This window comes from Perna viridis, chromosome 14 (assembly GCF_037379345.1).
Source record: "Perna viridis isolate PV_CMFRI_1.1 ecotype Kerala chromosome 14, ASM3737934v1, whole genome shotgun sequence".
Lineage (NCBI taxonomy): Eukaryota > Metazoa > Mollusca > Bivalvia > Mytilida > Mytilidae > Perna > Perna viridis.
The window spans coordinates 12,783,419-12,795,847 of NC_142458.1; the positions used below are offsets into that span (position 1 = coordinate 12,783,419).

Genomic DNA, 12,429 nt, shown 5'->3' on the forward strand with positions numbered 1-12,429 from the left:
TTCCACGAATGTGTTACGATATAGAACTTACTTAACGACAGTTGATATTTTGAGATATTAAACTTTCATTAGTTATTAAGCTTTTTTTCTCTATGAAAGATTTTGGCCGCTTGACATGTACACACGTCACCTGTCATGTGGCTTTTCTAGCGATCGTCTTTCTATTACGTCACCAATGGTGTCCGGAGAACAGCGTAAGAAATATCATAAGCCGTCAAAGAAGTAGATAAAACAACAGCATCATATATATCTAAATTAAAGGTTGTCGATTGGAAAGTGGTAACGTTGAAATTCAACCAATGTCTTGATCGAAATATTGATGTCATAGACTTTTTTTTTCAAAAGCCATTCGTTTCCTTAGTCTCGAAACACTGTGCAATTGGACGGGCCATTTTTCTTACCGCGTATGTATTCACTAGGAAAACAGGTTGAAATTCTATTTGTTGGGTACTGAAAACGTATAAATTTCTACAGTTGCTATTTTTTGCTGTTTCTGTCAATTGAACACAATTTATTCGCGATTATCAATTTTTGCATTTTGAAAAATGATAAACGTTTCAGAGTTATTATTCAGTGTGGTAATAGCAAAAATAAATACGTTTACAGTATCGGTTTTTTGTAGTTTTATGATTCGTACTAATTACAAATTAAAAAAAAAACAAAAAAAAAAAAAAACGACGAATTATAGGATTTCTACTTTAACCTATGTTCTCCTATATTTGAATGAAATCCACAGAATCTCTGGAATACGGAATTGTGTTGTACCAAGAATAAAATAACTGAACACTAATTCTTATAACATTACATTCCTGAAGGGCTGATGACCCTGACTATACTGGTGCATCTGGTATCTACTTTTATCTCGTAATGTAACGAAATTTCTGGTAGTGAAATGTACAAAAATAACAGGACAATAAAGTTTGAAAATTTGAACTATTCTAATAGTTTCCTTTTTTAGGTTCAGATAAAAAAGCCGAGATTTCGCATGTAGTAGTATCTAAACATATAATAATTTATGGATATCCGCTAGTATTCCTTGTGTGAAGAAACAACGGAAAGTTTTTTTCAATGTTGATATGTACAAAACATTTATTTAAAATCACAGTATAGTTTGTGCGCATTGTCAAAACTATATCAACTCTATATCATAATGTACTATATGTATATGTCCTTTTCGTTTTTCATGTAGTTTGTTTCCTGAATTAAACCACTGTAATACTTGAATTTTCCGAGTTGAATCGAAATCTGCTTACATTCAAATTAAAGGACACGCATTTAAAAGAAGAACTCATGAATATGCTCGTTTTGTAAAACTCTCGAATTCATTGTTTTCACAATTATATTTAATATCATATACTACAAATTCTGCAATGGTTCCTTATTTTAGACGACTGCATGCACTATAATTTTTTGTCATAAAACATCTATACTTTGTCCGTACTAATTTGTCTATATATTAAAATCGTCACCCAAGCTGGCAATACCTACTTTGTAATACAAAAGCCAAGCCGTCATTAAGAAATATTGATTTTATTTTAGTTCAATACCAATTCAGGGTCCTTGGATCATAATGTGGTGTGTTTTTGGGGCAATTATAGTTTTAAGGAAGGTAGTATATGCACTTGAAAAGAGTTAAACCTTTGATTTGGATAGAGATATGGCGTATGGCTCTTATTTCTATACGGTACACATTCGTTCAGTTCGTGTGAAAAAGTGTAACAAGTATGATTAATATGGTAAGTATAACATTATAACATTGACCTCTGCCGATATGTCAAAGACTCGCGAAATTGGTCAATACAAGCTGTTGAATTTGTGTCTATTTAATTATAATATATGGGAAAATGACAAAATAATATTTTTTTTTTATTATTTAAATGGTAAACTTATATGCAATTTTTTTTTTTTTTTTGATAATAGGCAATGCATTGACCTTATTTGATTGAACTGTTCGCAACTATCAAAAGGGCGATTAATTGTAAATTATTGTTTTAGCCTACATATTTGTTTTTGTAGATATTGCTCCAAAAATAGAGTTTGTTATGCAAGTTAATTTGTTTTATCTCAATGGATACAAAATATTGACACGCCCCTATTCAGTTTAGTTCGCAGCTTCCTTTCTCATGTTTAAAGATAAAAATATGTTTTAAAATTAATCTATAAGTATTAGCAATAACAAAAAATTTGTCTATTGAAAAATAGCATGAATTTTCCATGTGCATATTGTTTATTGCGCGAAGTGCACATGGAAAATAATTATAAGTGATGAACAAAGTTCAACATGTAATAAGAGCAAGTAGGTCACGATGAAGTGGAAATCCCTTTTGGTATACAGGATACTGATCTACTTGGCCTCAGATATGTAGGTTATTCACATATGGTAGATCAATATCACATCTCTTTTTATTAAGAAATCTTTTATAGGAAATGTGTTACCGCACCAATTTATATGAATGCAAAATCCTTATCCCTTTTTGTTATCTATATACTTATCGACCTAAACATGATTAATTGGATTGCCCCCTTTTGGTGATTGACTAGATAAGATTTAGGATATTTTCTGCACTATTAACAGTCGGTTATTGACATCGATTTGATCAGGCATCCCAGCTATAAAAGTTCCTTCATGGGGTAAACGTGCATTTAATTGAGTAATGAGTTGGGTCATGGCGGGGGTATGGTGCCATGGAACATGCAGGATTTTTAAATGGGCCTAGGAGGTGCGGAATCATATTGTTACTTTGATTATAAAATTAAAATCCTTTGTTGAATCAAGATTAACTTGATAAACTTTCTTCTTTTCCAGCATAATCCCTGCTATATACGTATAAGACGATGTTGAATATGACTACAGATCAAGACATTTGGAATGGGGCGTGACGAATAAAGGGCAATGGCAATGGGGTCAGTGCAAAGGTTGCACCATCGTACAACTACACACTGGACTTGCAAAACACGTATTGATGAAGTAAGGTTCATCAGTACACAATTGATTCGTGCAACATTTCATGCATTTATTATTATTTTAAGTCAAGGTGTAACCAACAGTAATTTTTGCATGCATGATGTACCATTTACATAAACGGGTCATAGTCTCATTATGATTCGACTTACAACACGGATTGCCTTTAAAATGTCATGTTTCAATGATTTAAAAGTCATATATGTATAAATATGTATATGTCCAAAAAAACTTGAGATTTTTAATTTTAATTTTAAAAATTGCACTTATCTACAATTCTTCGCTGATCAAATGCAGTACGAAAATATTTGAATTGGTGTTAACTCTTAATTATTCTTACTATAGTGTAAGAACGTTATTTCTTCTCAATACCCAGCTTGCCGTTTTTCTTTCTTTTTCTTTTTCCTTTTTTTTTGTTACACAATGAATCCCGTAACTGCAGGGTTGCAAATTTAGTTTTCAAATATCAAACAGTTTCCTTTGACGTCAATTGATGTTACTTTGAAACAAAACAGAAACAATTGGTTTGCACTATTTAAGTTAACGTGGATGAATCTCAATACTATGTTTGTAAGTGTCCGATGGAACACCACTGTGTATTTAATCACGTTACAATATGCATCAAAACGTACTTAAATGGATATTACATTTCCATTTCCAAAATATAGGCTACATCGTTTGCACTGAAGTAGCTGAATGGTATATACCCCTCCTTACAGGGGTAGAACAATGAGGTATGGGCCATAAGTAAATGGGGCATGGGTAAAATAAATATTGGGCATGGGGCACGGGATTAACAATTACTAGGCAGAGTAAGAAAATAAACGGTTTTGCTTGTTTGTTTTTAAGTAAGAAATAAGTTAATTTATGTTTATTACATATTGAGTAATATTGAATATGAATGGGAAAATGGAAGAAGCGAAAATGGACAAGGTACATGAACGGAGTAAGTCTAAATATATCTACTTAACATGTCGTTAAATGTATTGTGTAATAGAAATGAATGTATTTTGTAACCATCATATATCGTGAAATACAAGAATAACATTGAAGGCCTTCAGTTGATACTGTTACAAATATTATACTTCCGTAACATAAATTTTAACACTTAGATCTACAATATCTGAAGTGGATCACTGCTGTAAACTATAAACAAACAATACCAAGTTGACATACTTTTAAAGTTGTTATTTATAAGTGATGAAATTTATTTGTGTTTTATAACTTATAGTTGTTATATTGTGTAAGTTTGATGGGGATATGTCGGGATAAGTCACCAAGAGTATTAGGTCCACACACCAAAACAACTATTTATGGTCATTGGAATAACATTAGTCGAAGATTATTGCAATTTTCTATTTCAAATATAATGTTCAATCTCTGTCTGTCATGACATTCCTCCTATTACAAATATCTACATAAAAAATCCCCTTTTTGTAGATTGTCTAAACCCTATATTGTTTACACTATATCTTATACCCGATACTACACCCCTAGACCTATATCGCATACCTTTTATCACACCCCTACTTTGAACACACTTATATAGTTGAAATGTAATGATCCCGACATCCCGAAATCTGTATCACATACGGTATCAACTCTGGCCATTTGGATAATATAGGAGTCTTGGTTTAAGCGCAGTGTGATACAGATTTTGGCATGTAATATTCTGAACTTCTTATACTTCCTGTCAATTTGCTGAAATTTGATTGGTTAAATCAGTAATATTTCGCTCTTTCACATGTCTCAGAGTTTGATATTTTTTTTTCTAATACCCTTGTGAAGAGATAAGCTGGTTCCAGTAAACTGTCACAGTCAATTTTATATTTGAACGAACTAAAATGCGCAACGTCCATATTAAAAACTGATCTAACAGATTGATAATGGAACATTCAGTGTAGAAATAAATAACAAATAAATTTGAGGGTGAGAAAGAGTTTGTTACCCTTCAAAATACAGTGGCACGCTCGGCTAAACGTCGGAATAATAACGATTTTCTCAGATAAAAAAAACTGCTCTACTACCCTCTTAGCTATATGTTATTTACACACCTATACATATACATTTATATCGCATACTTTATATGGCACTCCTATATGGGAACACTTTGCCATATTAGAATTGTAAAATATGATACACTGAATATGACACGTCTTAACCTATACCACATGCCGCATCTACCCGATACATAACCCCCTCCCTTTTGGGCCCGTAGCCCATGGGTATGATATAAGAATTTCGGGTTGACATTCCAAATGATTATCATTCAGTACAAATTATGATGAGTTATTAGTTGAGTTAGGGAAATTCAAACTGGTTTACCAATGACAGAAAAAAATTTAAGGTGTAATAGCATTGACGTCAATAAGAACTGTCTCCGGTCCATTTACATTGATATATCGGTTGATTTATATTTAGTTGTCATTTAATTGTGTGAAACGAACTTAACTAATCGATTAATAGAACATTGTGAATAATATTAATAATTTCTTAATTATTGATTGATATCAGCCATGACTAGTTTATCGTTCCTCAATTCAAATGAATTTTGCTGGTAAAAAAGATGAAATAAATAGTCATATTGAAGTTTTTAAAAGGATAAGGTACGATAAGGTCCATATAGGTCCCCCTATTTAAAGAAAAAAATCTTATAATATTGTTTAAAAATGGTTGTACATGTAAATTGTCACAATTATCGATTGTCAATTCTATGGAAACTTAAAATTTGACAGAAACAATAAAATTGCAAATTCCCGATGCTACTTATAACATTTTAAAATTTGAAGACACTCAACATTTACTTCAATGTTGTTTATGTATTTCACGATATATGATAGTTACAAAATATATTCATTCCTATTACATTTAAAAAAATATATATAAAGTGTCCAATTACGGCAAATGTTGATAAAAATACGCAGATTTTCATAAGTGTGGTAACAATTATATCATTGTCATAATCTGCTTAAATGACTAAATAAATGACTTTTGATTTATAATACATCCGTACATGTAGGTTTCTAAATAATATAATTTTTAAAACTTAAATTGTTAGTACCTGTCTGTTTTGGTGCTGGGAAAAAATTCTGCCACAAATCAATTATTTACCAGAATAACATTCAAGAATATTTGCACTCAATACTCTAAATTATATCCAGATATTTATAATACACACTAATCAGTGTAGTACAGATATGAATTGAGTACTTTATTTATCCAGTGGTTGGTGATGGTACGCATAATTAGAAAATCAACGAGTAAAAAGGAGATCAAGAATATAGGTAGAATATATATTGTAAGTACCAATCCAAATAATATTCAGATACTACTAATAGTATAAACCCATCAAACATTCGATGCTTTATCAGTATGTACGTGCTACATTTGACATAACAATAGTCATTTCGTTTATAGATCTGTATTGTCAGAAAACCATGTATTCACTACCTAATAAAATCAACCAAACCAAACAAAACATAGGACCTATTTTCATGCACATTGCCAATTAATACATAATCTGTGAACCGAATGAAATACATATAGTAGTCATATGGTCTGTAAATTTTTCTGAACGATAAATAAAAGGGAATTTTGTGCGCTCGCATATGTACATGTATGTATCACATCCTGTCTGGTTAAAACAAAAGTGCTTCTGAAAATAATGATAGCGTTGTCTCGAGCTTTTGACAGATATAAAACCTGTGTTAAATTGATTTGTCAATAAAAGAATTTTCATTTTCTTTTTACAACATGTAATTAAAAAAAAAGAATAATGGGCTATGCGAGTGTTAATCGATATTTCCGCACAGTTTATTTAACTTTTAAATGCTTTATCTTACAGGAAAATCAAAGAAGAGTTGATTTCAATTTTTGTAATTATATGAAGCAAGTAAAACTTGGAATACCGTCGTAGGATTGCAGGCAATAAAGAGATGCATCGGTGTTGAAATAGTATTATGAGGTTTCTACACCCATTTCCTCTAGCAAATGAAATGAAAATACTGTTGTGAAAAATGGTTTTGTTCAGTACAATATTAATTTTGTATTAAATTTCAATCCTATTCTGACATAACATTGACTGATTAGGCAATTTGGCGGTCAATAACATTGCCGTCACAGGTAATTATCTCTGGTTTATTTACTTTGATATATTGACTCGTATTTGGTCAATTTCCTTGAAATTGGTAGAAAGAACTTTAAATAACCCATTACGAGAGGAAGACAACAAAATATCAATAATAATGAATAATGGTTCATTTGATAGTCCCTTAATAGTACTTACAGTAATGTTCCGGACATTTCTATAATTTTAAAGGTTATTGACATCATTCGTTCGATATCAGTGATAATGCTGGTCTTTACGAAAATATGCAACTTTTTTTTAATTTTGAAATTCGGAATACAACAAACAATTCCTATTTATAGTTTAATGATGAATAATTTGATAGAGGATATCAAGAACAAAGAAAATGAAAACAAATAAAAACAAAAACAAAACAAAAACAAAAAAAAAAAAAACAAATCATTAGTAATGCATCAGTGTGCGTTTAATTCGATACACCATATTCTACCATTCAACCACCGCTTGGAAAATAGTTGATATGAATAATAGGGACTATCTTTGTGCCAATTGAAAAAAATGGAAACGTTTCCTTGGAGAACAAAAACAAAAACAAAACAAATCAATGACTTTGTCGTGGCAGCGTTTTCCTGATTTGTACTCTACAATGATTAGTGGTGTGTACTATTCTGATAGTTCATGATGGAATACCGCGAACAAACATTGTCTAGCTAACAAAATATGTATTCATGCAGTTAAATAAATGGAATTGACACTTTTATTTATGTTTTTATTTGACAAATACTCGTGTTAAGAGTGTCTCATATGTGCATCTAGATGTGCAATACTCTCAGATGCATGCATGCACTTACTGATTATCAAGCTATGTTTTTTGTAGCTGATCGTGTTTTAGTCAATAAACTGTAGATAGTCATTCCAATGTATGGATGATTAAGTTTACGTCATAATACCAAGGTTTATTGTCAAAGAACTGCAGCATGTCAAAATTCCACTTCAATGTAAAGTAATTCCGCTAATATGAAGCATTAAGTAATGGGTATTGTAGTTATTTCACCATTCCATTCTGCAAATATTTGTAGCTTGCATAGTACACGCAACTCCAATTTAATTCTTTGAACTTCATGACGTCATAAAAAGTAAATATTGTTCTCAAAACTAATAAGTTGTGTACCAACAGGAGCTAGAATACTATTTTTTTTGTATTTGCTATGGTTGTTTTGTAATTATAGATTGGTAACCGTGATATTATATACCAAAGATGTACTTGTTTTATAACCTAAGAACAGGAAATAAATGAAAACGTAGGTGGGGTTTTGCAGTATCATAACACAGTAAAAGTACAATAAAGTGTTACCACAAATTGCGGTTCTCCATTAAGTACATTTGACCAATAAATTGTATGTGGCAACCCATGTGTTAAAACCTATACAGGGTCACGTTTCCACTGTCTAAAGAACGGGTAAAGATTAACAAGGATTTCCAAAGGAAATGGAGGAAACGGAAATTCTAAATAAACAGTAGATCACAGTACAAACAATTCGATTAGTAGTATTTCTCAAATAGCTGAAATGTATTAAACATTTTATTTATTCCTCTTATTGTTGAAATGCATTAAATATTGTACAAATATCTTTAACGCAGACATTACGATTCATTTAGTTTCGAGTTAAACATTACCATAAGCAAAATACAGATAATAATAAGCTTATAGTCCAAGAAAGGTCATTTTCAGAATTTTGTTTTAGAATAATTTCTCAAATAACCATATCCTTCTTCAAAAACGTTTATGATCATTTTTTGAAAAAAAATGTACAAAACCATTGTTCTATTGGTAATTTGAACTGTATCTTCTGTTATCAACAGTACAAAGTTAAAGTGATTTGTTTTAGTTAAATGACAAAAAGAATTTTTTCCTAATTAAATTATTTGATCCCTTCAACATCACATCAGCACCTGCGTATGGAGTGTTCATATCACAACTCATACGTTATGTCACAGCTTGCCGAAACTACGCAGACGTTTTGTATCTCACTAGAACTCTAACAAATGGGCTTCTAGAACAGGGTTATGTTGCTACAAGATTGAAGTCATCACTACAGACGTTTTATGGTCCTCATCATGAACTCGTGGATCGTTATGGTGTATCCATCTGCACCATGGAAACTGGGTTATTATACTAGTCATAGTTTTCCTTACCTCGTTTGTCTACCTCGGACTTCACTTTTTATAAGCAATTCGACGGGGGTTTCTAGAAAAGCAGAGGTTGCATCCCCTACCGGTGCACCTGGTCCATGTTCCCGGTTTTTAGTAAATGCATATTTGCTCATTTGCTTTTGTTACTTTCTATGTATGATTTTAATTACCTTATGTCCTTTATTGTGTATGTCTCTTTTCCATGTCTGGTCTTTGTCCCTGGATTACATTCTTTTAATTATCGCTATAACTTTGGTTCCCTTGATTACTCTGATATCTATTTCAATGCAATATTCAAAAGTAGATATGAACCTTTGACGACAGTATGTTAGGCCTCAAGTGCAACATAAGTGTTTTATCGTAGCTATTTCTATTAAATTAAACGAAATATTGTCATGCATATTTGTTTGTGCGGTAATATTCTACATTTATATGAAAAATACACAAGTAATAAACTATGTTTTGTATTTATTTTATTATAATGTACTACTCGGTGCAACTATAAGTGCTATCGTTCACTGATCAGTTTCCGATCAGTCATCGATTCGTCGAACCGATTCCTTAAACCTGTGATCTCATCACGTGACCATTGAACAGTAAAAATATTATACGGAATCCATTGTTTCATTTGCCTTTTTTTCCTCATTTTTATTATATGCAATAGATTTAAGCAACAATTAATTACTTTTATTTTATATTTATCTTTTTTTTTTGGGGGGGGGAGGGGGGGGTGTGGGAATTTGATATCTGAAATTCTAGATCAATCTTGATTGGATTCGTTCCAATGATTTTTTTTTAAATCACATTAACCGATCATCGGTCATTTAACGTAACAAAACTGAAATCAGATCAGTCACCGGTCATCAACTATCGATCCGTCAGCGATCATTCAATCTAGGGTTATCAAATTGTTACTAATCGGTTCATATCATCATACTTTTAATTTCTATAAATTATACATTTTGAAGTTTGATATATATTATCAACAATTCACATAATTTTTTTTTCAAGTACTACTCTTGAAATGTGTAATCATCCCATAAACAAAACCAGAGACCCACCTGTATAAAAATACTTCCACTTATAATTATTGGTATTGCGTAATGTTACTTTCAAAATCCTTTTTGATTTTGATTTTGATTTTTTTTATTTTCCAGTTGTTTCTTTTGCCCTGCAGAAGAATTCATTTCACTATTTATTGCTTTGTGATATCAAGTTCAAGATGAAATTCAAAACTTTCGACAAATTAATGATAAATTATTGATAAATGATGCATGTTTTATAGTAATTATTCGTTGCCTTCATTGAATTTTGTCGATGTTTCTCCACTATTTTCAAGTTTTCTTCTGCGCTTGCATAATGATACTCGACTAGAAATAAATGACTTTGCTTAATGTCAATAGTGTTCAATAAGAATTGTCATTAATGTCTCTCCATGTCGTTATTTAACAATTTTGTTTATTTTGTAGAAGTTATTATTTGTGATCGTTCTGTCATCATGAATTTTACAACTTTTGATGTATGGACTTTCATAGCTTACTTGAAATAGTAATCAAGGGAAACAAGGTTATAGCGGTAATCATAGGAATGTAATCCAGGGACAAAGACCCGACATGGAAAACAGACATACACAACAAAGAACATAAAGTAACTAAAATCATACATTCAAACTAACAAAAGCAAATGAGCAACTCGGACTCCACTAAAAACTGGGAGCATGGACCAGGTGCACCGGTAGGGTAAGATGTTGATATTGAAGACCTCAGTAAGTATTTCTTATAAAGGCTGACCGATAGTTCAGATTTGTGTTTAGCCATATATCTTCCTTTTTTCTTGTTAAACATAAACAAAACGGTCAATGTGCAGGAAACAAATGTAAAATTAAAATCTACGAATTCCGTCTTGCACACAATTGTATCCTGAATATTAGTTTGGTGATCTTCAAAACCGGATCTAGAACGGCATTTTTTCTTTTTGTTGTGCTACTGCCCCAAATACAGTTGATATAGTAAGTGTTTTACCGACAGAACAACACCATGTAATAATAACTTCTACATTTAAGAAATATAAAGAGATTACAATGATTGGTGACTCTTTATCGTTTCCGATACGGGTTAACCGAATAATGACTCGGTATGTATTTCACTGTATGGAGATTGCTTTTAACCACGACTCATATATAAAATGTAAGATTATGACTTGGACTAATATGCTTTCTGGACGCATTGTTTGTGCTGTTTACACCATCTATTTGAATTTATTAGCTCAATGAAACATTCTTTTTTTTTTTGTATCTTAAGTGGTGTTTAACTTATTATACTTTTAACTGTAGAAATGATCTTCCTTTCTGTGAACGTATCTGTTGTATTTATCATATACGAAATCTGAGGTAAAAAATTCAAATGAAAAAGTTAGCGTTCGTTCTATGGTTTTAAAGATGAAATCATTTATTGACCTTGTTTTGTTTTAAATCATCCTAGCCTCACTAATTTGGAAAGTTAATTTTATCAATATAATTTTCATTTGTAGCCTTCCGTTATTGGACATTTACTTACTCATGAGTAAAAAGCCTACATATTTTTTTTTATTTTTGATATTTTGTTTGAAATGTCATAGTAAGCAGAAAATGTGTTTTTTTTTTCATATAACCTGTGCTCTTAGGAGATGAAAATCATATAGAATGCACTGTAGATTTCAGAATTAAGGGAGATAACCCTGTAAATGACGCTGAAATACAATAGAGTCTTCTGGATTTTCAATGTTGATTATCTCCTAAGAGCAGGCAGATTTAAATGAATAGTTACACATTTCATAGTATAGACCCAAAAACAACATAATTACAAAAATAAAAATATGTAGCCTTTTTGGGGTGTATCACATTTTTCAGATTTTGCATGATTCGTACAAAGACAGCAACTTAATTGTTTCTAGAAAAATAGCGAACGCTTACCCAACTACTGCGATAAGTCTACACTTAACTTTTTAGTGTATTACTCATTTACTTGGTTTATGTGCGTATTATTTTAGTTACCCCATTTTCTTTTATGTGTATATCCTTCGATTATATACTTTTTGATTCCCGTTCGAATCTAGATTTACTTGAGCTTTTTTTTTGCACTTCAGAATAAATTATGTCAAATAAACAGGTAGTCAAAATGATGATAGGACTTCACTGTAAATTAATAATGAA

General features: G+C 31.2%; 1 long non-coding RNA gene across 1 annotated transcript; it reads left to right on the plus strand.

The window, feature by feature from the left end:
• The first annotated feature begins 1,621 nt into the window (after nucleotides 1-1,621).
• Nucleotides 1,622-7,643, plus strand: LOC148598244 (uncharacterized). The gene is made up of 4 exons (XR_015918504.1): nucleotides 1,622-1,736; nucleotides 2,807-3,908; nucleotides 6,186-6,260; nucleotides 6,807-7,643. It is a non-coding gene; the product is annotated as an uncharacterized LOC148598244 (long non-coding RNA).
• Nucleotides 7,644-12,429: the final 4,786 nt, after the last annotated feature.